The sequence below is a fragment of the Pleurodeles waltl genome, chromosome 6 (genome assembly GCF_031143425.1).
Source record: "Pleurodeles waltl isolate 20211129_DDA chromosome 6, aPleWal1.hap1.20221129, whole genome shotgun sequence".
NCBI lineage: Eukaryota > Metazoa > Chordata > Amphibia > Caudata > Salamandridae > Pleurodeles > Pleurodeles waltl.
Window position 1 is genome coordinate 969,451,985 of NC_090445.1, and position 27,586 is coordinate 969,479,570.

The following is a 27,586-nucleotide window of genomic DNA, read 5'->3' on the forward strand; positions in this document are numbered from 1 at the left end:
CAGTGCTGGTGGTCTTCCGTCTGCCATATAATGGGTATTGCCGGATTTCCGCCACACTGTGCGTGGATATCCGTCAGTATCCATGCTTGCAGGAGGTGGTGTTCTGGCGATGCTACCACCTGCACCACCCTGCCAGTAGGACACTGCCAGCCGTATTAAGACCATTAATACGGCCTGGCGGTGTCCTTCTGGTGGTGCTCTGCCGGCGGTGGCAGTGCCCCTTCCCTTCCGGATGACCTTCTCGCCGGACAAGGTGAGTCGGGCATCCAACAGGGGAGGGGGTGAAAGGGGGGGTCTATTGTGTGTGAGTGTGTGGTGTCTGCATGTATGAGTGTGTGTGAATGCGACTGTGAGTGTTGTGGTGTATGTGTGGTTGTATGCATGTGAGTGAATGCATGTATGAATGTTGAAGTGAGTGTGTGTCTGCATTAAATGTGTATGTGTGTGAGTATGCATGTTTGGATGTTTGTTTGTATGCGTGCATGAATGCGTGTGAGTATGTGTGAGTGAATGCATGTATGAATGAGTGTGAGTGGATGCATGTCTGGAAGTGTAGGTGAATAGGTTTATGTGTGGTGCATGTGGGTGTCTGTGTGCATTTATGCGGGAAGGGGGTGCTATGTGACTGTATGGGGGCGCTATGACTGTAGGGGGTTTGGGTGTGGGGGGGTGCTGTGACTCTAGGGCGGTGGGGGCCTGTGACTGTAGTGGGTGGGGCACTGTGACTGTAGGGCAGGTAGGGGTGTCCGGTGCTTGCTGGGGTAGCCATCTACTGGTGACAGGGAAGGAATTCCTCGTCACCGGTAGCCCTACCACCATGGTTTTTGTGGCGGTGCTACCGCCGCAGAAACCATGGTGGTAACCCGGCTCTTAATACCGCCGGCGGTCCTCTGTGGACGGCCAAGTCGGAGATGAACATCTCTGGCGGTTCATATCGCCATGGCGGTATGGGCGGAGATGTGGCAGGTTAGCAGTGGCCAACCCTCATAATGTGGCGGTCTTCACCGCCAGCCTGTTGGTGGTGATACCACCACATTAACCCTGGCGTTCGGAAGACTGCCGGGTCATAATGAGGACCTGTATGTCAAACCGTAAACTTCAACAAGAAAAATCATGGCATTGTATTTTGTACCTCCTGAGTGTGTGGATGACTTCTGCACTTCAATTGTACAATCAGAATTTTTTTCACAAAATGAGTAAAATTTGGCCCCACTTCTAACCTACTTTGAAGACACATGAATTGGCTATCTATGTAGGTCAGGTCACAAAAGTGAATCAAGGTTTCCTATTAAATGGTGGAACTGTAACTCAACCTGTTTAGAGGAGGGTGCAAAAAACAACAATCCTTTGAGGGTTGGCATAATTCTTATAACAGTTCTATCAGAAAAGTCACCCCAACATCTATAATTTTCGGGAAATTTTGAAAAAAGAGCAAGGCTTCCAGGAAATGAGAATGTCATAATCATTGTCTGGTAGTCTGAATCCTCAAATATCCACCAAAAAAAGTAAAGAGGTGTCTGAAAGACTATTGGCAAAAATTCAACAATTTCCATTATGGAAGCATCATACAATACTGCGTAAATTTTACACTACTATCTGCAAATGTCACTCTCCTAATTTGACCAAATAAGTACATTCAATCAGTATTTTTAAAACTATTATTTAAAGATTGGAAAGATTGTTTTCTTCCTACTTGCACTTTTCTTTTTTCAGCTCTTGGTGTCAAGTCAAAATCTCAAAACAATCTTTATTCAGCTGTCATGCAGCCATAAGAGAACAAATAAATAAATAAATACATAAAAACACACAACATATACACACTATTATTCTTGTGAAATCATCAATGTGCAATGTACATAAAAACTATTAAAACAGACATGAAAATATGCAGCCTTTTAAAAAAAAAAATCATGGTCATTCAGATGGTTATACTACAGTACGCAATTCAATAATTACTTAAGTATAAAAAAGAAAAGAACAGAGCAAAGGCTTAGTCAAGGTGCATTGAGATTCTTGAACGTACAGCTGCCCGTAAAAAGTGCTCACATAGAAGCATGTTTCATCATCATTGAGCTGCTTTAAAAAAAGTAAAGATTGCACAGAGTGTGTCAGTTCTCTGGATTTATTAAAAGGGATTAACAACATTTTTGTATATTTCTGATAAAAACCACAGAAGAAAATAAAATGGAGCATTGTATTTTAGAGAGGTTATCACAGGAACAAACAAGTAAATCCAAGTTATTCTAAAAACCTAGTGGGAAACATAATAAATATTTTACCATATCGGTCCAAAAACAAAAGATGAAAGAGCATTCCCATCTTCCACTCCGGCCTAATGAGTAATTACCGAGGGTGTTTCCAGCGTTCACGGAGAAGTAACTGGCGATACATGATTTAAAATTTTTTGTGCTTAACCGTTTCCCTTGGCATGAGTTAACAATACATTTTGAACTTGCTTCCGGCCCGTAGCAGCACATGATTCAACATTAGTAAATGCCTGTGGTGCACCATCGCTTCAAAGGATTTGCTATGAATCCAACCATGGAATGCTTAAACATTTGTCACTTTCTAAGCAGTCTTTAATTATGTTTCTCGTTAAGAGTGCCTCTTCTTTTTTACAAATAGAAAGCCATACCAATGGGGGGGCGAGGGGGTGGTGAACTTGAATCCGATCTCCTAAGTAACTCAGCCCTAGCTCGTTGTGAAAATAAATTGAGAGATGGAATGGGGGACAGATCGGAGCTTCCTACAGAAGCAATTTTCCTTGATCTGTATTGGTGAGGGATCACTGATGCCCCAAACTCCTGCCCCATATGTAGCAACTGAGACACATTGGGAAGAATAGAACTGCAACATGGGAACAAATGCTCGCCCCCCTGGAGGAGATGATAAACTAAAAATTTAACCAACAGCCCTAGATAGCTTTACCCTTCGGTCAGCTATATTGGGTGACCATGAGCCGGAGAAGCTGAAAACCACCCCCAGATACAAAAAGGTGTGAACACTGAGTAAGCGGCTTGAACCTACCAATATAAATGTTAGGGCTATGCTCTTTGAGACACAGGCCATTACAAATGATTTGGAGAAGTTGGTTAACAAATCGAAGGAGCCCATAAACTCCACAAACTAATGCACCATTAACCGCAGGGCTCTAGGTCTATGGGCCAAAAGCACTACTCATCCGCATATAATAGAACTGGGATTGGGGAGCCACAAATGTATGACGCGAGATGTGTGCCAAGTTGATCACCAGTGTTGGGCCCTTTGGTCAAGCGGTTTGTGCCTTGCGCAAGACTTGATTAGCTGCCGAACACTCTGGTCAAACCATCTGGAGGCTTGTTGGGTGGGATATGATGGCTTTACTGGTTTGGAAAGGTAATTTTTAATGTTTAAACAGAGATCTTCAAATAGGCTTATTATGTTCCCTTTCCAATTGACTCCATCATCAGATAAACAACCCAAAAGTAGTACTAAACTGCTCTGGATTATTTTGGTCAGTGCTTCTGTGGGAGTCGTGAGTTTCCAGCAGACTCTCACATTATCCATAGAAGACTGAAAATTACAAAGTTCCAGTTGAACTTTAGGGGCAGCTCCCCCCGGAGTCATGATCACATCAATTTCTATAGCATTATGATGACCAAATTCCAACAACACAATAGCCCCTGGCAACAGTCGATCAAACAAATTAGCAGATACAAAAATATGATCTATGGTGGAGAAGCAATTTCTGTCCCTAAAGGTTGGTAAGCAAATGTTGGTTGCTCCCGCCACTACCAGCACATTATGTAGGTCAAAGGAAGCTAAAAAGACCTCCAGCTCCTTGCCCCTCTGATCAGAACCCCCTCCCGTCCGCGGCTGGTTACTCTGAGTAGTACTTGCTTTAAAATCCCCTGCAAGGTACAAATAAGCTGACTACCCCTTGCCCATTGCTATCCCTATAATTCGATCAAGAAAACCAAGAAACCAGGGAACGTGCTATTTGTACTATTTGTAAAATCATCACTATAAAAATTAATTAAGTACATTTTGGGATCCCCCTCATAAAGCACCTCCTGATAGTCACTTCCTGTGGTTTCTGTGGCCTCTGCTTGTGCTCCTAGGGAAAGATTTACCCAGGTGGTTAGGTCCCCTGAGGCACGGCCAGAGCAAGATGGAACAGCTTGTGTATTGAATCATAAATGCTCATCAAATGCAATAGGAGTGATGGTCCAGCTTTCCTGAAACATAATAACATTGTACCCGCGTATCAGGGATTGGCAGTCTGCGAGGAGCATCTTGACTTGTAGACCTGCGATATTTCAGTGCAGAATTTTCAATATTTGACCCATATCCCAGGTAAGTTATTGGGCTGGTGGGCTGGCAAGGTCATGGTATCTACTGGTAGAATCTCTGGCACCCCTAGGTCATACAATGATGGCATGACCAATGACAGAGGCATTTCCAGAGCAGAGTCAGTAGCAGGACTCCAAATTGGTCTGTGTGGCATACCTGTTTCCTTGGGGCAAAGGTGAAAGAGCCATTGGGTCCGAGGCGCGGCAGCCACTACGAGTCAGCTGCTTATGCGCCGAAGACCACAGGCCCTGATGCACAGTCTCTGGCCTACAGGAGTACGCCAGGAAAATTCCCGTATACCCGTTGGCCTGGCTAGATTATGAAAACCAAGAGTTGACAAGAGGCATGCAGCGATCATATTGATGTTAAAGTTAACTATCACGGAATCCCCAGACCACCTTCTAATGTCAGGGCTCACCCAACCCACCCTCCTTGCCACGATGATTGAGTTGTCAACATCCATTCTATTACTGTAATTTACCTTAAACCAGTGTGTCACCTTGTTTTTTAATTCTTCAAAGAATTCTGGAGCAGGGTTGTAATACAGGGACACATTCCCTAGAATGACTACATAAGGGTTATATTATGCAAGTAATTACATTAGTTACCCGGGTGCTTGGGGGCTGTGTCACAGTTGGGGCAAGAATAAAGCATGGAGCATCCAGGCGTATGGCAGGAGTCTGTGCTAGTGAAAGAAAGGTTTCCAGGCAATTTCACAGAGGGAGGGAGTGCTTCTCTGGGATTTGCTGGCACCCTTTGTGGCACAGCTGGGCTAACGTTAGTGTTGAAATTAGCATTAGTGTTAATATTGCTACACCCCATCCCAACTGGAGGGTTCTTATCCTCCTGTACTGCTACCAAATTATTTAACTGTATTATTATTAGTGCAACCCGTTCCTCAATTATGCCCAATCTAGAAATTATTGGTTCATATTTGCTATTTATCTCATTGTTAGCTTCCAGGGCTGGTGAGTACAATGGCTCAGTCTGGACCCCTATAGTCACCAGCTTATTTTTCTGCTTTGTGGCGACTGTGCGTTACCTCTGCTTACAACTGGGGCTAACAAGAGGGCTTGTGTGGTTGATCCCCTCCCTAAAACTTGCTTCCTGTGTATCCCTCTGTGATGTTGATCATTGCAGTTACCCCCCGTCCTTACTGAGAGTGGGCAGCGTGTATCTAATTCAATAGTGTTTTCCCCCACTGGAGTAGGAGCGCAGGACTCTGCCAGGGTTGGGTTCTCCCTTGATAGAGATAACCTTCTCTCTGCCAGCTCTATTTCTTTTGAGACCACAGAGACTGCCCTAGTCAAGAACTCCTCAATGGTAGCAACTGTCTTGGTGCCCTTTGGCGACCTTAAGATGCTAACGCCCACCTTTCTCTTCCCCATACTCTGTTTAAGGCAATACTGTAAGTAGGGACAATTCCCTCCAGGGTCTATGCTTAGCTTTGAGACCTTTACAGCCCTAGGCTGTGCATAGGGTTGCACTACCAAATAATGAGGCAAATGTGCCAAGACATAACAAACAGTAACCCAGCAAAGCCAACCCATTGGCAAGTGATCATAATTTTAGCAAGCAGATCCACATTATTCCAGAAAGCAATATCCCCCAGTTCTTTAAACAGAACCGTGTCTGGAGTGGTCCTGGTGCTGCAGGTGAGGCTTGTTGAGGTATAGATTATGAAGTATTATTGTCTCTTACCCGCAAACGCAATCCAAGGGAGGGCCAAGGGGGTGGCCCTGCTCTGCCTTCCTCTGGCACCAATGGGCACAGGACGGGCCCGCCCTTGGCCCGAGCTTGGCCGAAGTATGGCCTATGTGCGTCAAGCGCAGTGCAGCGGAACGAGAAGAGGTGCTTTATAGCACCACAGCTGAGTCACATGTGAGTCAGCATGCTGGGCCACCCCCTGAAGCCCACTGCAGCATGGTCAATGTAGTTCAAAGCCCCAATGCAGCGGGAAGAGAAGACCCTCTTTATAGAGCCACAAGTGAGTCACAGGTGACTCAACAAGCCCACTTCAGCCTGGTCAATGTAGTTTCAAGGCCCCAGCGCTACAGGAAGAGAAGACGCTCTTTATAGCGCCACAGGTGATTCACAGGTGAGCCAGTGTGCTAGGCCGCCTCCTGGAGCCCAGTGCAGCCTGGTCAATGTAGTTCAAGGCCCCCACGTGGAGGGAAGAGAAGATGCCAAGGTCCCAGCTCTTACTAAATCATTAGTAATCCCTAAAGTTAGCATTAAATCCAAATCCCAAAAACATCATGGGCCTGATTACGAGTTTGGCGGTGGCGGCGGTCCGAACACTGTAGGCTTGGCAGTCGGACCATTGTATTACAATGCATGCAGTCCCATAGAGGAAAGACCATCACGGTCCCACCGGTACTGCCACCCAGGTGGCAAGAGAGGCCAATGAGGCAGTTGGAGCCAGTGCTTCCGCTGGACATATTAAGATGACGACTTCCACAAATGTGACTGTGGCAGTCCAACCACCACATCCCAGCTGGCAGAAATGGAGAGATTAAAGGAAGGAACTCACCTGCAGGCAGCGTCACACGTCCTGTACTGCCATTGAGCCGATCACACAAGTCCTGCCACTGCTGTGGCTCATACATGTCACCCAAAATCCATGTCACCATGGACTGACCCTACCTGTGTTTTGAAATCGAGGCGTCACCATCCACCTGGTATGTGGGTTGCACTACTGGACCAAGTACGCTCGCCATTGTGTCCCGGGTCGAAGTGACTCACAACGAATGACCCATTCACAGCCACACAGCACCTCCTATGGGCAGGTTTTCACACTGCACTGCAACGCTCCACAAAAATACAAGTCTGCACATGCCAGTTACGGAGACAGTGAAGTGTACAGCATATTGTGTCACACAACACCAACACCACATCAACATCAAACATTATTAAACTGACACCCTTAAATTGCTCACATGCCATGGACTGTTGTGAGACTGAAGACACATATGTAGGGATGTGTCATTTAACACAAACATCCATTCCATGCAACCTCCCTGTAATGGACTCACACATATTACCCACATTGCAACACAATGGAAGGTCAATGGGATGCACAATATTTTGTGAGACAAATATATAAGGCTCACAACGTAAACATTACCTGCAGAATAGGGATGGGGGAATCCGGGACACTCCTGAAAGGATGCTGCCCTGAGACACATTTCACTTTGAACATGCCCTTAAACCACCATTTGCACAGGAACTGGCCCTTCATGTATCTCAGGGACAACCAATAGTAGAGCCAAGTGAAATGTCAATCTGCAACATGTGTAAGTGGAAGTCAAGAAAGGTAATACAACAGCAACAGCATGGGTCACACATTTAGATGAAGTAGTTGGAAGGTACACACATCAAAATGGACACATGGTCAGTCAAATGTAAAGGAAGGTAGCACAATTGAAAACCCTTAATGTGTGGACAAACAAAACTCTAGCTTGCACACATGAGTTGAATGTCCAATATACATCGGGGGACAAATCTAACATAATACATGCTGACATTGGCCAACCCAAGATGAATTCTTACCATATCAAACAAAACACAATGCAATGACACCCCAATTGGATAACCACCAACATATCCATACAGTGAACATCTACTCTTCTTCTCTGTGACACCAGCACTGCCCACAAAGTCCAATCTTGACAGCCACAGCAAATGGATCAACAATTAGGGTGAAACACACTCAACTGTAGGCATACAACACAGATTACTCAGGAACAACAAAAAGGTAAAAGGGTAATGGCAGGACAAATATGTACCCCAAAACACCAACTTGAGTTTATTGAATGGAGATGATGAAGATCAAAGGCCATTGGCCAGTCCATATGTTAGTCCATGCACAGTATTGTGTTCCAGCTTGACTCTGATCACTGCCAGAGAACCTCCACGGGAAGGGGCATCAAGTGGGCATGCAGGCACCTCAGGGCTCCTTCTTGGGTGGGGTGGGGTCAGATTTGGGATGGGTATGTGTGTGTTTGGGAAGGGTGTATTTTTTCTTAGAAGGGGTGGTGTTCTCCCTAGGAGGGGTGGGCTTCTTCTTTGGTATGGGAAGGGTCTGGGTGCTAGCGGGGCCGGTGTGACAGGGGAGAACTCGGATGTGGAAGAGATGGGTTGAGTTGTGGGTGGGGTCCTCTTGGGTTTGGGGGGAGGTAGAGATCACAGAGGAAAAGACAAGTGCAAAAAGGAAACTTTCTTTGGGAAAAAGGGTACGGTCTTCCGAAGGGATTGAGGTATGGGAGGTTGAGGAGGTGGTTGTCTTGCCTGTGGGTGTTGACACTGCTGGTGTGTGCATGTCCGAGGTATGCTTTGGTTTGGGTGGTGTCTGTGATGTGTGTGGGCATTTGCGTTTCTTGGGGGGCCGTGAGGGGGAGGTGCTTAGTGATATTGGAGTGGTGGCTGTGTGTGGGTGTTGGGGTGGTGTCTGGGGGTATGGTGGATGTGGTGTCTGCTTTTGTGGGTGTTGGGGAGGTGTCTGGGGTATGGTAGATGTGGTGTCTGTGTTTGTGTAGGTGTTGGGGTGGTGTCTGAGAGTACAGTGGATGTGGTGTCTGTGTCTATGCATGTTGGGGTGGTGTCTGGGGTGTGTGGGTCTGTGGAAGTTGAGGTGGTATCTGGGGGTATGGTGGTTGTGGTGGATGTGTCACTGGGTGTTGTGGTCATGTCTGTAGGTATGGTGGTTGTGGCTTGTGGGTCATGGGGTGGTGGTGCTGTCTGTGGGAATGGTGGTTGTTGTGGTCTGTGTGAGTGACTGTTGAGTGCTTGTGTGTGGTGTGTCTTGTGGTGCTTGTGTTTATGTGTGCTGCTTTTGTGTGTTGAGGTGGGTGCGTGTGAATGTGTCTGTGTGCTTGGGACAGGTAGGGGAATAGGAAATTTGGACTGGGAAGAGGTAGGTGGTGGGGGGTAGATTGTGGGGGATGTATGGCTGCCATCCGTGAGGAGGCCAGAGCCTCAAAAGATCTCTGTAGGCCAGACATGGCACTATGAATGCCTCCCAGTTACGTAACCATCTGCTGGAGCTGGCTGAACTGCACCTGGGTGGCATTCAGAACGGCAGTCTGACCCACAGAGATACTCCTCAGGAGGTCAATAGCCTCCTCACTCAGAGCAGCAGGAGTAACAGGGGTAGATGGTGAGATGCCTGTGGCGGAGATGCCCACCCTCTTGGGTGAGCGAGCACGGTCAACTGGTTGGGGTGCAACAGGGAGGATGGTGATGGAACTGGGGGGGTGGATAAGGATGGAACAGGAGCAGGTCCTGATGGGTCCATCACCACTAGGAAGTGGCCGCTGGAGGAAGAATCAGAGGATGATGAGGTAGATCCTGTGTCCTCCGTGGCATTCCCCTCACCCTTCGGGCTACTGGGTCCCTCAGTGTCAGTCATCTCATGACTGGAGGTACCGTGGCCAGTTTCTTCCCCAGTTGGTTCTGCCCTGTCTCCTCTGCTTGCTATGGAATGATGCTGAAATTACAAAGACAAATAGAATCACTACATGTTTCTGATCACACTTGAACAACAGGTGTGATTAGCAAACATTACCATGACATACATTAGCCTCCAGCTATAAGTAACAGCAAAGTGACTCCAACAATTGCCACACCATATGCATGCATGCTACATGACCTGTCAACAGTTGCCCACAGGAAATTCTAAATCAGAGACAACTCCAATTGCATGAGTGAAGTTGCGCAATCACAGTACCTACTGAACAAGTAGGAGACCTTATCACCTTTGATGATCTGCCTCATGTAGCATTCCTCAGTTACCTGTTGTCATACAATAATAGGGCAATGCCAAGTTCATTTACATGGATCCCAGACAAGGTCATGGATTCAGCTAATCTTTATATACTCAATGCCATATCAGAAAGAAATGATGGCCAAATGATCCAGCCGTGTTGCTGACAGATGCACAGTAGCCTGAAAAAGGTGACATGGAAACACCCATGTCACACTGGAAACAAATCAACAATGATCACTTCACTATGTGCGCAAAGTCTAAATGGAATCATGGAGGTTGTACTATTGTTGCTCAGAGAGATAACACATCTTGCACGGAAATGTACACTGGAGACAAGCTGTGCAAAATGTCAGGGAGATATGTCTACAAAATCCACACCACAATGAATCAGCTATCCCTAGGCATAACCCTCTCTTGATTGGTACTCCTGACATTACCATACTCTGATTGCATCAGTAGGAGGCAATCGTCCTTTGATTGTTGTAGAGGCCCAGGGATTCCCAAGTACTCGTCAAAGGCACTTAACATGTTGCTTAATAGGAAGCAATATCGCTGTCTCTTTTTGTCATGCAAACATAGATTCCCTTGAATGAATAGTTGTACAGAACCACAAATGATTCCCACATAAGTGCAAGTGATGCTTGTCAACACTTAGGTGATGAACCTTCCCCATTTCACATGTGCAAAGCACTTTGCTACATGATTCTACATCAATGGAATCAAAATGCATATTGTTTGTAAAAACTGTAGTCCTACCTCTCATGTCCTTCGTTGTCACTGCAGTTGTACCTGCTAAATTGCATGCAATGAGGGGTGAGGGTATGTGTGAGCCACCAATCAATGATGACACACTCCTGTCTGTGGCACCACTTGAACTGCAGTCCCATCAAATATGTCCAATTCCAAACACATGTTGGCATGCACACATAAGCTAACATGTAGGCACAAGGAATGATGGCAACAGTGATGTCACCAGAATCTTGTCAATGGATATTCACCACTTACCAAGGGAAAGTATTGTTCTGTGACTGTACCCAAAGAGCGATGTATTCTCTGTTACATGTATGATGGCCACCTTAACATGACAGAAATTAGTGAGGCACCAGCACTCGTGACACACTGAAGACAAGTGGCCTGCGGGGGACAGATGCAAATATACTCACTTGAGCAGACACATGGCTGAGGACAGTGATCTATTATTTCATGTTCTTTGGGCTGTCATGCTGAAGAGTAGTGTACTGTTGTGCACATATTACACTCACAACAGCAAACAACATGATCTGATTGATCACTGTACTCAGCCATGTGTTGGCCCAGGAGGGTAAATTGGTTGTGTCCTAGGTCACTGGGCTAATAGGCAAGGCACATCAGCATGCACTAACTTCCAAACCTACACAGTTACTCATCTTGTGTGTCACACATGGCCCATCCCCAACCTTCAGGGGGAGGTGGCAGAGCCTAACACATCAACTTGGCAATGTTACAGGTAGGAATATGCCCTGGACTCACCCCCATGTTGCTGCTGTGCTCCCCTCAAGCTCCGGGTAGGCCACCACCAGAATGCAGGTTATTAGGGGGGGTCAGGCTCAGACGTGTGCCCCACCCTTGTTGGGAGAACAGTCCCAGCTGGACCTCAGCGATCTTCCGGGCCCAGCATCTCAGGTCCTCCCACCTCTTCCGACAGTGCGCTCTCCGCCGGCTATGGATGTCCAGCGTCCACACCTTCCAGGAGATGGCACACATTTTGCCTTGGTGGTACAACAGGCCAGTGAACAAGTCTATTGCAACCGGAAAAACTTCTATTCTATCAATGTGCAAGTTGTCTACTTGTTAGATCTCTACATCTCAAACGTTTGTGCCTGGTTCCCTGGTTCAGCCCATGATCCCTTTGTAAAGCGGAATAGCACCATACTCCAGCTGATGTCACAACTGCAACCAGAGAGGGTCTGGCTGGTTTGTAAGTCACATGTGTCCTGATTTTGTGTGAGCAATGCCAGGTGCTACAATCATGAAGTGAGTGACTCATTGTTGCACTTTTGTCCCATTCCTAACAGGAGACTCAGCACATCCAAACCATCCATCGTTATTGATGCCACTGAGGAATCCATCTACACCAGGGGAAGTCTGCTTCAATGAGGCCCAGGGAAGAACACAGTGGGCAGTGAAGCGGGATTTTGGGCTCCTGAAGGCCAGATTTTGCTGTCTGGACAGGACTGGTGAAACCCTCCTCTACTCACCCGGGAAAGTGTGTCAGATAACTGTGGCATGCTCCATAACATCGCCCTGCAGAAAATTCTCACTTACATCCCAGAGGAGGGGAAGCCTGCAGTGCCACCGAGTGAGAATCCTGAAATGCCAAATAAAGATGACAGTGGTGAAGAGGAAGGAGCTGACTTGCAATAAGATCTCATCTAGAGCTTCTTCTTATGAGTGTAAGTATGTAATGTGAAGTCATGACTTGGACTGTACATTGAACTGAAGTTGTGATAATGTGTGTAGTAAGTTCTTGGAAATAGTTAGGGAGCTGATGATCAGGAAAAATCAGCCAAAGAGAGTTTGATGAGGTAGCTTTTGACACATCCATTTCTTGATGATGTTGCTTTGTTTGTGTTAGATTTATTATCATGTACTTTGTTCTCCAGATGCTTGCTATGTGACTTCTGTCATATGTGTGGTCTCATACCTATACTCCTTGCTTTGTTCTTTGTTCAGGTACCTTCACAATGACATTTTCAGGTGAGAATCTCAGAGTTGTGTTATTGGCAGGTATATGATGCTGTTCGGTCATACAAAAGGGACATAGATTGCTCCAGGGAATGTAGGTGACAGACTTTGGGTGTAGGGGACTCATGCCAAGACAGCTTTCAAAGGGATAGGATGGAAGTATAAAAGGCTCCATTGGACTTGTTCCATGTCGTGTGGTGGCCCTGATGCATCATGTGTGCCATCATGTGGTCAGAAAATATGTAGTCATAGGCCAAAATAATGTTAGTTTCCCTTCACATTGGCTAAATACTCTTTATTGTATGAACTGCATGTAGCGGTTGATGTGTTTCATCATTGCAGGCCAAAGTGGCTGTGGCATATCACTGCCATCTGTTTGTGTCATACCACCAGACGCCGATGCACTGGATTGTAATGACCATGTAATCAGAAACTGTTGTACTGTCATTCGTCTGGGTCTTGCATTATATGATGTTGGATTGCTTTTGTGTGGTTGGCAATATGGCTCCAACTGGTGATATCAGCCACTTCAATGTTTGCCTACTCTACAGGACAATGTCCGGTAAATCTCTTCCATCCATGGTTTGGAGCACTGTACCTGTAAATTTGAACATTTACCCAGTATGATTCAATCATGCATGATTTGCTATGTTTCAGATACATGGACAGCCTATGTGCTGACCAATGTAATAAACTTTCTTTTTTGACAAGACATTTGTATGTATGTGTTTGTGTGGAATGGTTGTAATCCTGAGCTGGACACTGTGTACACGCAACATATCCCAGCTTGCACAAGTACCCTGAATCATCATTGTATGGTTCACATGGTCTGACACATCTACATGACTAAATGGGAAATTAAAGACAGCAGACAATGTGTTTGTGATGGGTGAATTTAATGCAATGCTACTACTAATAGACAATATTTTTTACATGAATTAACAAAAATGTAAAGTGGAGGGGACAGTCATGGTGAATGAAATCATTGGAATAGATGCACACATTTCGAAGTCCAACGTTCAGAGTATTCTTCCCATTGGAAATGGAATGTGGTTCAGGATCAGTCCACAGAGTGTATGTGTGACACACAAAGTAGAACATTAAGAAAGAGTTGTATTGCTGGCAATAGTAGGTGTCTTGCCATCCACACCTCCTGGATTCTTTACTGGACATCCCTACTTGCTAGGGGGGGATCAGTTGCTGCTGAGGCAGGGGTGTCTGTTGTTGTTTGCGCCTCTGGCAGGGCCTCCCTTCCTGTGGCTGCCACAGATGTACTTTGGCATGATGTAGTTGCCCCACAGGAAGGTGTAGATGTTGGGACGAAAGACCAGCTCAGGGTGTTGTTGATTCCCCTCAGCACATCTGTTAAGTGTGACCACTTAGTTCTTATGGGCATCCATTTTTTCAATCATGACCCTCTGAAGCTGCTTCAGTTCCTGGAGTTCAGTCAACACCTGCCCCATCATGCCTTGGAGCTCCTGATAGATCCCCAAGACGTTGCTGATGGTGTCCTGGCCAACAGCAACCCCAGTGGCCTCACTCTGCTGGCCAACAGTATTATGCACCCTACCCCCACGAGCCGGTCCCCTTGGCACAAGGTGCCCTCTCGAACTGGGTCTTGGACCATCAGTGCCAGGAGTGTCAAGTTGCATCTCAGGATCCAGGACTAGGGGGCACAGGATGGTGGAAACTGTGCTAGGTACACAGGTTGGGGGGTGCATTGTTGCCTAGGATGTTGATGCAACAGGGCTGGGAGGTGACATTGTAGGCACAGTGAGACTTACTGGTCCCATCTGACCACGATGCCCGGATGGGCCAAGACCATCCTCCACATCCACAAGTCCAAGAGTGTCATCATCACTGAGGGCTTCATCCTGGGGGGTAGTGGGTGTCTTTTCTGTGGCCTTCATGTGCCCAGTAGCAGCTCGACCTGGTGATGAAGGAAGCACATTGTTACTGTTTGAAGTGTGACATCTACCTCTGACGGTTTTGTGCTAAGTAAGCAGAGACATTTGATATTGTTAAGCTCTAGGTTAGCCTATTGTGCCAGGTTACCATGGTATTGGAGTATTTCACATGACACGTGTGAGCTTGCCTAAACTATGTGAATCAAGCAGCTAATGAGTTGTGCAGGTAAGTTGCACTTTGGATGATGGAATGAAAATGACATCTTACCAACAGAGAAGCCAACACCGTGGAGAGGGAACATATGCCTTTGACCATTTGGAGGCCCAGTTGAGTGAAATACTGGCAAACACAGAACTTTGTTGTATATGCAACTACAATCATCATGTGTGCAGTACTGTGTGAATGTGTTTGCTGCCGATACCAATCCAGGGATGCAGCTTGAGGCCTTAGGAACACTTGGTGTACACACTTGGTAAGGTGTCATACCTGTCCTCAATAGTTTAATCTTGGCATAGTAGGTCAAGATGGAGTAAAGTAGACAGACACTTAAACTGAGTTAACCATGATCTGTATACTGCTCACTCCCAGGTAAGTACATATCAATTGAGAGTTAACAAACAGGTGGATTTGGGCAAGTGACCACCTGGCTGGTGGTTGAATTACAGACAAAGGGCCAATTGAGCTTTGCAGTCAGGTCACTCCCTTTACTTCTCATACTTGACAAATGGTATGCTCCCAGCTGAGTACACTTCAATTGAGCGTCAACACACAGAGGTATATGGGCAAGTGACCACTGGGCTGGTGGTTCCAATTACTGAAACAGGGCCTATTGGGCTTTTTAGTCAGGCCACTCCCTATACTTCCCAACACTTGACAAATGGTATCCTCTCAGGTGAGTAAACTTAATTTGAGATTTCACTAACAGGTTATATGGTCAAGTCATCCCTGGGATGGTGGTGGTTGTTACAGAAACAGGACCTATTGGGCTTGGCAGTCAGTTCACTCTCTCTACTTCCCAACACTTGACAAATGGTGTAGTCCCGGGTGAGTAAATTTAATTTGAGAGTTTACTAACAGATGTATTGGGGCAAGTGACCAGCGGGCTGGTGGTTGGAATTACAGACACAGGGCCTTCTGGGAGTTGCAATCAGGTCACTCCTTCTACTTCCTACACTTGACAAATATTGTGTATTACACATCTGTAGGTAGACTGTTTTTAGCTTTTAGCATACATTTGCATGTTGAAAAACAGCATGATTCCTGGGATGATTTTTTTTTATGGAATGACTTACAGGCTCGGTTTCTGCTTATGGCATGTGATGGGCTTTGGTACCTGTGCTATTGGGTCCAACATTACACATTTACAGTGTTATTGTCTCAGATACTCTTGGTATTGAGTGTTAGTGAAGTACATGAACAACATAGTGGCAAAATCTGAGGTGTGAGCAAGCAGGGCATTGCTTTTTAGAAACAGTTTTTGTGTGGTACCTTACCAGATTCCACTCCTCCAGGTATTCCTGTCAAGCATGCACGATGGCCATGGCCTTCTCCTCCCAGGAAAAGCATTTAATGAGGCACTGGGAGAGCCACCGCCAGTCTTGTTAGCCTCCATCTGTTGCCCGGAGGCCAGGGAAAGCACCTTCCCCTCAGGTAGTTCCACCTCTTTCTTTTGGTGGTGCCTACAATGTTCACTCTGTCAATTATCCTGTGCCACATTTCTATTTTCCTACTGAGAGAAGTATGCTGGACTTGGCCTCCAAACATTTGTGGTTCTACTCTTAAGATTTCATCCACCATGACTCTCAACTCATCTTCAGAGAAAGGGGGATTTTTGGGACCTGACATGATGGACAACTAAAGTGGATGACAGGGACTTACTTAATAGGTAACGTGCAATAGGGAGTGAATGGACAAATCTGTGTGCAAGGTGTTAAATGGAATGGTGAAACAAGGGGTGCCTTATCTATCAATATAAAAAAAGGTGGTCTCTTTGGTCTTTCTTGCAGTGGAGATGCAAAGGATTGTGGTCTGTGAAAGGGTGTGTTTTATAGTATGATTTGCAGGTGTGTCCACTGGAGCAATGTTTGTCAGCTGAACTGTTTTTGAATTTGTTCAATGTGCACTTGTCTGTTACTTTGCTGCACGCGTACTGTGGTGACTGGCCACCATTGGCTAACTGCCACAAGGGTACTGCCACAGCAATTGTGTGTTTGTAATCGGCTTGGTGGTTGGCCATGGCGCTGACGTCGCTGGAAGTCAGACCGCCTAGGTACAAGACTGACACTTTGCTGGTGGTCTGACTTTTTGCTTGGCGGGCGGCAGTTCTGCCTGCTTACAACATAATACGGCAGGCTAGGGATCACCAGCGCAGCTGTCTTTTTAGGATCACCAACATGGCAGTCTGGTGGTCCGACCTCCAAACTCATAATCAGGCCCTTTGTTTAAAAAAAAAAAAAAAGGCAATTTTCATGTTGCCTTCTTCAACACTACAAATATGTCACAATCTAATAATCATGTTGCCCAAAAAATAATAAAAATAAATAAATAAAAACCAAAAATATTTCCAAAACAGAGTTTTTTTCTTCCAAAGTGTTGACTTCTATTTCCGAACCTGAACTGCATAAAAAAATCTGATGCCAAAAATAAAAATAGTGTTTTATTGAATTAGATTTAAAAAGAAATGTAAACATTATTTTTTTAAGCCTATATTGAAGAAAATCCACCTGTTATTGTGTGCTGATACAAACACAACCTGTTTGGGGATGTAAATCTGGTTAAAATTCAAAATATATACATTTCTTTTTTTAAATTAACATATATCTACCTCCCTTGATCTCTCCTTACAATAAATTGCCTAACGTATATGTTCCAAAAAGTACATTAGATTGTTCTTACCTGACTGCAGTTCATCGTTGTTTCTTATCTTTACCTCAAAGCTCCACTGATTGTAGAAAAAGATGCCGACCATTTATGTAATGCTTGAAAAATAAAAATAAAAAAGACAATTTCTCCCTTATAAGTTAATGGAAAACCATTAGAAAATGTATGAAAGTGTAATTAAAATTGCATTCTCTTATTAAAATTATGTTTTATATTTTTTAAATATAAACTCTAGTTTCCTATATTTTATAAATGTTTTAACATTTGCTCATTTAATAAATAAAAATATTAAAACACAATTTGTTGTGTCTTTAAAATACTTGCTTTCAATTTAAAAATGTATTTATTGTTATAGTTACACTTTTTTAAATATGTTTCCTAATGTAGTTTCAAAACGTATTTCAAATTGCTTCTCTATACAAAATACTCTTTTAGAATTGATTGAATTACAATTGTTTACTATACTTTTATTCATTAATGCTCATGTATCTTAATTGATGCATGAGTATTAATACACTTCCCCACCAATTACCCCTATAGCCCTTACATCCCGTTATTAGGACTAATTAGAGATATTTATAATAATTTGGATAAATTATTTAAGAATTATAAAATATTAAAAATGTAATTGCATATTTAAGACTCTGGTATCTTAGTAGAAACCTGAGTATTAATATACTTTCCCACCCATTACCCCCATATCTCTTACATCCCACTTCTAGAATTGTATTGACTAATTTTTAAAATAATTTGCATACATTATTTTAAGAAATAATGAATGTTTTAAAATTAAATGACATGTTCAGTACTCAGGTATCTTAGCTGATATCTGAGTATTAATACACGCCCCCACTCATTACCTCTGCATCCCTTACATTCCACTCCTAGAACTCCGTTTGCATACTGAAAAAATACATGTACATACATACACACACACATACACACACACCTACAAACATACAAATATAGCAATAAAATACTCACCAATCTTTACATATACGCAGCATTATGTGTGATAAGGGCATGCATGGTAAAGGCACATGCATGGTAAAGGCATGTGTGGTAAATGCATACGCATTGTGACGATGGTGTGGTAATAGCATTGTGTTGTAAAGATTTTGTGGTAAAGAAGTTCTCCCAGTTGTTAATAATGTTCAGTTTAGCCTGAAAATTTCTTGTGGCAACATTATTGTTCAAAGAGCAACACAGGTGGAATGATCATTATAGAAAAAAATGTCAATAGCACATTCGTAACATGAAAACGTGCTTCAGGGGTCAGTTTCAGGAAAGCAGTTGCCAAAAGACTTGGTAACGTAATGTTGGCTAAACTATCTTTCTCAGCAAAAGAGAGGAAAATCAGCCCTAACAAACCTTTGTTTTTTACTATATATTGGGACAGGAACACTTATTTCAGGAGATCTGATAATTTTTGGGACTAGCATTGATTTTGTTGAGGAATAAAGCATTTGGTAATATTCAGAAAACATTGTACTGAGCTTCTTCTTGTCATACTTTTTTCTCTGCATCCTTTCTTTGACATTTGGAATATTATAAAGTCCTTTGTCCCGTGTCACAGGCCATGCCAACATTCTCCCTGCTTCATCACCATCACTATATGGCTTCTTGAGATATGGTTCATAGTTAAATGTATCCATCATCACTTATAGACTCCTCCTGTTGAGGTTTTGTAAGAGGAAGAGGAGCCTCTAGGTGTGCACAATTAACTAGTTCCACCTCCTGGTCCCCCGTTAGATTTTCAACCTCACTGAAGCACAAGACCAGGGTCTTGCTCATGCCCAAAGTCATAAAAATACATGCTTTCTGAACTGTGATCTCCAACTAGTCCCAGACCCCATACTTATTGTCAACTGTATCTTCATTAATCTTAATGAACCCAGCCACAGAGCTGAACCTCTAGCCAGATCCAATCACATGCAACACACAGTCACTTTTCTTCATCCATCAGCATCTGGGCACAGTGAGCTTCTTCAAAGTCCCCCTAAGTATAGAGAAGGGGACCAAGAGGGAACAATAATACCAGTGGTGCTCTCTCTCACTGAAGACCCTATTCTGTGACACCTATGGGGCAGTCACAATCAGGAGCTACACAACCTGACATATTGTTGAGTCATTAAGGCAGATAGACATTTTTAAATGTGTTATTTCCTGAAACAAAGTGCAGTTTGGTGGTTCTCCAAGGAGGAACTATAACTAGTACAGCAACCTACAGCTCAGGTCTTCAGCAGATTTTAACATGGATTTTACTGACAATGTTGTGGAGCACTATTCTAAATTACATTCTCTCTTAAAGTTGAATATTATTGAGGGTACCTCACTGGGAATGCATAGTCTTTTAAAGCATCTTGGTTAGGTTTTCCAACATTAATGTAGAATTTGTCTGGGGCGTGGCCAACATGGCGACCCGAGCGGCAGCATAAATTGCTGCTACGCTCCCGGCACAGTTAATAATCCTGCCTGCGATGCCTACCACCCTGCCCGAGGCAGGCGCCGACCCACTCGTCGCCCAGGACCCTCAAAGGAAGCGGCCGCTCCATGCTGAGAGTTGGCACCGCTCCTTGTGCTGAGCAGCGGCTGCCGTTTGCGTGGACTGCCGTCTGCGTCGGCGGGCTACTGGGGTGAAGCCCTGGGCTGTGGATCGTCCCTACCTCCAGTGCATCGAAGCATCGCAGGGGCGCACGGGGCACGGGAGCACCCACACAAGCCCTCGGAGACTCAGACCTGGGCTCGGAGCCCATGGCAGAAGTGAGCGATCGCCAGAGCGGCGGCCGAGTCGCCCCCCCCCGTGGCGCAGTGGCGGGGAGGAGCTGGGCCCGGCTTGCGGACGTGCCCAGCTGGTGCAAGGCTCTGCCGCGGCTGGAGGCCTACAAGTTCGAGTGACGGCGCTGGAGACTGGACCCTGCCTCTTCTATTGCGGTGAGAATCAGCGGCAGCGGCATCGGCAGGAACGGAGTGGCGCTGGGGCACCTCGCCTCTTTCGGCTGCACGTTGCGGATGCTGTGACTGGGGTCCGCGGCGTGCGGCCTGAACTCGAGGGTTGCGCTCTCACAGAGGAGGCTCCATAAGTCATCAGGGCAGTGCAGGGAAGCCTCTTACCAGGCCCCATGCGCCTACAGGTAATCAGCGCTGTGCAGGCCACATAAACGAATTCCTGCGGCACGAACCAAGCCACTGCGCGGATGCGGGATCCGGGCCTCCCCTCTGACCAGGGCACATAGACTAGCTGGGGGCTAAAGAAGAAAACGCGGCAGAGACCCCTCTGCCCCCCGGAATGCCACCAATAACTATCCTTTGGCACTGAGGACTTTCGCAACTGTAGGCTGGACAAGGCAGCAATAAAACACTGCAGCCCTGCTCTTTTTTCCTTCTGCGCTCTACTTATACTCCGTTTGGCCACCGTGCCGGCTGCAATCTGTACTGCCGGGCCCGGGGGACCCAGCCCCGATCATGCACTGCACCCCCTGCACCTGTGCCACACCTGCATCGCGACTTTGCGCCAGACGAGGGCACCTGCGGAGTCCCGCACGTGCAACGTAGTCGCCCCTTATACAAGTAGAGAACCAGGTGCACAATTGTGGTACTGAGCAGAACACCAACATACTGCCGGACACCCAGAACCAGATTGAGCGGTATATCAACACCAATACCCCCCCTTCACTATACTGCAGCACCAAGAAACCCGCTCCCGGCCTTCACAGGTCGCTCCGTCAACATTAACACGGTGTCCGCTCCCCGCCTGGCACTCACTGCCACGAAACTGGAGTTGCATCATCATAGCACCATAGCCTCCTTATAGCATTGTACGTTGCATCTAACTGGGCACACATCACCAGCAGCCCCACGGCGCCGCGGTCATCAAATGGGCAAACCGAAAACCTCACGAGCACCCCCAGGGGACATGGATTCCAGCACCCCCCCTCCTCCTGGAGACTACACCGTAATGCACCAGGCTCTGCAGAAGCTGGTACTCACTCTACATTCCCACACAGCACAATTTGAAAAGATCTTACAGGCTATTCTAGATACCAAGACCACCATGGAAGCCAAAATAGGATCAGTGGCTGCAGACGTCAACATATTGCCAGCAGACCAACATACATTGGCGGATAGGGTGGCGGAGCTAGAACAGGATACCGCATCTCTTTCCTTGAATGTGAAAGACCTGCAATCACAGATGATCCACCTGACTGACAAAGTGGATGACCTAAAACGCAGAGCCGAAGATGCAGAAGGAAGATCACGGCGCAATAACATCCGATTTGTGGGGTTCCCCGTACGTGCCGAAGGCCCCTGCACAGAACTTTTTATAGAACAATGGCTCACGCACACCATACTAAAAGACAACATGCCGAAGTTCTTTTCAATAGAACACGCCCGCAGGGTCCCGGGCAGACCTCCTCCACCTGGCGCGCAGCCCCGTCCGCGAATAGCTAGGCTTCTTAGTTATCGGGACAGAGACCTCATCCTACAGCTATTCCGCAAATCAGGTCCTATTCATTTAAAAAACGCAGAGATCACAGCCTACCCAGACTTCACCACGGAAGTTCAGAAGAAGCGCAGCTCTTTTTACCGAGTTAAAAAATTACTCCGCGAGCACAACATCAAATACGCCCTGCTGTTCCCGGCTAGACTCCGCGTACAGGATGACTCCCGTGTACTTTTCTTCACAATTCCAGACGATGTCTGGACCTGGTTGCACGCTAAGGGCCTGGCCGACCCGATTGACGCAAAAGACTCAGTGGAAAAGTTGTCCTCTTCTAAGGCAAAACGCAGGCAACGTAAAAAGCAAAACACTAAACCCACACCCGAACAGTCTCAAACAGAGCGCTCCCTCCTCCTGCAGGCCACATCCCGATTTGTCAACACATCACCTACATCGTTGTCCTTTCAAACCAAGGGCGAACCAGACCAAGATGCTGCCTCAGACTCCGCTGATTCTGTCCGGGGCCCAACCCTTACACCACGCCCGGCAGACGACATTTGCTAAATAACCAGGCTCTACCTTCCCAAGTGCCTTGCACCATGTCCAAACTATAACAGCAGGGCCTGCCTCGCCAAGTCACCCAAGAACTACTGGGAGAACCAAAGTCCCTGTATCATCCCAAGCTACTGCTCCTCAGACACTTCAGGTCCTGGGCAGAGAACCCAGCATCTAGAGTATCATGGGCTGGACGCACCAATGCCTTGGCTCCATCTACCTCAAACACCCCCCCCCCCTCCATATGGACTGTTTTCCCAACTTGGCAATTGACAGAATTGTTTACGTATTGCCACAACTAAAGTTAATGTTATATATTGTTATTGAATGTATTATCACACTATGGGCCTCACCTACACTGTTCAACAGGGTCCACGTTCATAGAAATTCATGTCACATTTGCTGTACCAACATACACATTCTCAACAACACTAAGGATATAAAATGGCTAAACCCAGAGTCTAAATGGCACATCACCAATTTGACTGAGCTTGGGGCCACGCGCCATCCACACCAAACTAAACCCACTACATCACATGGCCTCCCAAACTCAACAACACATCCCTAAATATTATGTACTCACATGGAATATAAGAGGTATGGCATCACAGCGCAAGAGGCAACAGGTTTACACGTATCTTAGAAGACACCAGATACACCTAGCCATGCTGCACGAAACACACCTACCTAAGTCCACATTGGAGAACACGTGTGCGAAGTGGAAAGGGCAACTAAATGGAACCACAATCTCATCATACGCCCGGGGAGTGGCGATCTAGATTGCTCCGGGGGTCCCATTTATTATGTCCCGCACGCAGTGCGACCCCAATGGCAGATACGTTATACTGGAGGGTATCCTCAATGGATCCCCTCTGGCGCTGGTGGCGCTATACACCCCTGACACAAATCAACACGACTTTCTAAGTACACTCACTACCGGAAGCCTTAGCGACCCAGCAGTGGACTGCATATGGGGTGGTGACTTCAAATGCGTCCTAGACACCCAGACAGACCGATCGTTCCCCCCGCTCGACACTGCTCCGTCCAAGCGTGCTTCTCTCGACCTAGCAAATTGGGCCCTCAATAACGGCTTGAGGGACATCTGAAGAACTGGACACCCCACACACTGAATATTCTTTTTATTCCTCAGTGCACAACCTACATACCAGAATAGACATGCTTTTTGCATCAGCGGCTGTAATTCAGAAAGTAAGTGCATCCAAGTACCTAGCCCGCACCATCTCCGATCATAGTCTGTTGTGCGCGTCTCTGACGTGGGGCCGCACTCACACCCGCATACCGACATGGTGACTGCAGACAAGCTCTCACAGACCCTCCCTTCCACGCCGAACTGGCCAAGTGCCTAACTGACTATTTTTCCCTGAATAAGAATACAACCTCGTCCCGAGCTATTGAGTGGGACGCCCATAAGGCCGTGATACGAGGACACTGTCTTGTGGCCTCATTGGGGGTAAGGCAGGCACTCACCAGAGAACTGCAGGCTTTGGAGACTAAACTACGCAGTGCGGAGGCTGCGGTCTCCAGAAATGAGATCCCGGTAGAGGAACTGAATACACTTAGGGCCAACCACAGAGAGGCAGACACCAGGCTATGTAAGCATGATTATAGACACTTCATGACGCAACAACACGCACAAGGAGACAGATCAGGAAGACTATTAGCATGGCTGATTCGCCATCCATCGCAATCCTCGCCTATAGGTGAAATCCGATTGCGCTCAGGTAATATCATCAATACTCAGGTAGAATTTAATGAAGACTTCTCCACATAATACCGTTCCTTATATACACCTCCTCCCCCACCAACTGAACAGCAACTGGCCGAACTGCTGACACTAGTCCCTCATAACCAACAAATCGCTGACAACGCAGACACGCTGGAGGGCCCCATTACCATCGATGTAATGTGACTAGCGTTGTCACAAATGGCACGGAGCAAAACCACCGGCTCAGACGGCCTGCCAGTAGAATATTTTAACTCTTATGCTTCCCACCTCCTGCAACCACTTCTAGAGGTGTTTAATGAAGCACGTAACAAGATGCAATTACCTGATCCCATGCGCGAAGCCCTGATAGTCATGCTCCCAAAGACAGGCCGTGACCCTCTTGACATCAGATCATACAGACCGCTCTCCCTACTAAACTCGGACTGCAAACTTCTAGGGAAAATCCTAGCGAACAGGCTGCTCCCCTACCTACCAAATTTAATACACACTGATCAGTCTGGATTTATCCCAGGCAGAAGCACCTTTTTAAATATCAGAAGATTACTTCGCATAATGCATAATGTCACAGAGACAGAAGCGGTGGCCCTATCCCTAGACATAGACAAAGCGTTCAACATGCTGAGCTGGGACTTCCTCATGCGCACTCTAGGTGCACTAGGATTCGGACACGGCTTTGTCAGATGGATTAAAACACTATACTCCAAACCCACAGCTCGGGTCAAAACAGGACAAGTTATATCCAAAGCATTCCCTATAGGCAGAGGCACTAGGCAAGGTTGCCTGCTATCTCCCTTACTATTCGCAATAGCCATGGAACCGTTGGCAATCAAACTCCGCAGTTACGCCCACATATGGGGCATCCCAGATTCCAACACACACCATATCATATCCCTCTATGCAGGCGACGCTTTAATATATCTGCGCAATCACACCACTTCCATAGCAGAGGTGTTGGCAATGCTAGATGCCTTTGCACTCGCCTCCTTCTGCAAATCAATTGGTCCAAATCAAGTATCTTTCCCCTCACTCCCATAGCAAACGATACACATGCGGCGCTGCCTCAATATCAACTGCCATGGTCGTGTGCAACCTTTAAATACTTAGGCATTCAAATCTACCATTCCATAGCTGACCTGAAAGAAGGCAGCCTTGACAGAATACTTAGATCTACCCGGGGCTCATTGACGTTCTGGAGCTCGCTCCTCCGATCTCCTATGGGCCGGGTAGCCATTGCCAAAATGCTCATCCTCCTGAGGTTTCTATACTATTTTACTGCTCTACCGATACCTCTGCCACACTCATTTTTCCATAAGCTGCACTCTCAACTGACCGACCTGCTCTGGGGCAAGGACAGGCGCAGAGTAGCCTTAGCTATAACACAATACCCACAAGAGGCAGGTGGTCTGGGCATGCCAAACTTTGAACTATATTATGCTGCTGCTCAGCTGCAATGGCCGTCGATGTGGCTCAGTGAACCCTCCCTGCCAGAAAGCAAAGCGTTAGGTGAACACACAGCACCACATTCGATTCTAACCTCACTACTGGCTTGCTCTCCCCGCCTACCCAAAAAATCTATAATATTAGATGCAGCTAGATTTTGCTAGCATAGATCCGCCCAAGGCAAAACCCCCTTGCCTTCCTACTCCCCTTTGTTACCACTGACTCAACTACCGGAAACCCAAAAACTCTCACTATATCACAACACTCGTGAAATGAGACTACTAAAAGCCGGTGATTTTTACTCAAGCGCCACAACACGCACTTTTCAGGAACTGGTGACCAATGAGGTCATTCATCAGGGGTCCTTCCTGACCTACAATGCAATTAAAAAGCTTCTTAACAATTTATGGGGGTCTGGCAATGCGGAGCCACATGAATCCCAACTACTCACTGCAATCCTTACTACAGGTAACACAAAAGGCATCATAACTAAACTATATAAAGTGCTCCTAGCAGAGGCTTGTTCAGACTTGACACAGGCTAAATCCCGCTGGGACGCCGTCCTTCCCACACCATTATCTCAGAAATCCTGGACCGCAGCTCTCACCATGATCAAGCACGTATCCCGCAATATTAGACTGAGATACACCCAATTCAACTACAGTATATTCATCACTTCTATCTGTCCTTGGCCCGCATCAATAAAATATACCCAAACTCAAACCCAGTATGCCCTAGATGTGCTACCCCAGCTGCAGACTTCTACCACATGGTCTGGAGCTGCCATCCAGTAAACACGGCCTGGCAGCGTATAACTGACTCCACAGCAGACATAGTCGCTCAAGCTCTTACGCCCTCCCCGGAATCATGCTTACTCGGAATACGCCAGCGTGCTAAAGGTGACAAACACCTTCACAGATTCATAGACCTCGCATTTGTAGCCTACAAGCATCTGATCGTCACGCACTGGAAGGCCCCACATGCCCCTCCGTACTCTGCCTGGCTCTGTGACCTACATAGTCGGGCGCAAGCAGAAGCTCAGACTTTACGCCTGTTACAACAAAGGGGACTGATACAGGGCGGTGCTGAAATATGGGACAACTTCTTGGTACGCATAGAAGCCAGAGACAAAACATATCCCCCCTGAACCTGTTGGTACCCGGGGGTAAAAAAAAAAACCTGCTTCACCTCCACATTACATATTCCCCAAATGTCATTCAAAGATTCAACCCAGATACCCTCATGTCCACCTGTAATACAACAGCGATAGACTAAACAAGCTCCCCCCATCAGTGTTACCATGGAACGTGCATGCTGACTCGCCCCCTTCACTCGCTGTATAGAGCATCCCCCCACCCTAGCCTTAGCTATACAACTCATACACATAGTGGAGGTGCCACCCACAATCCATAGGCAAGTGTTGATAGTCTTATCTTAGTTGTCAGCTCATATGTTCTTGGTATTTAATGTGACCTTATTTATAAGTTGCACAGTTATAAGTTTTTCTCCAGTATGCCAAAATGTAACCGCATTGCACACTCCTGCATATGCGGCTAGACAGATTGCAAAATCATTAAAGATGTAATGTACTGCTGCTTGTTCACTATGTTTAATAAACAGATTTTTTTTTAAATGTAGAATATGTCCTGAATATACAAATGCGTAATGGAGCAAACGTAAGGCGTGATGTACAAAACGATTTAATGGTCGCAAGCTATGTGATTCTCAAATTCACTGGGTTTATGAACCAGAAAATCCTTTTCAAATTGCAAAAGGGGTATAGTGTTGTACT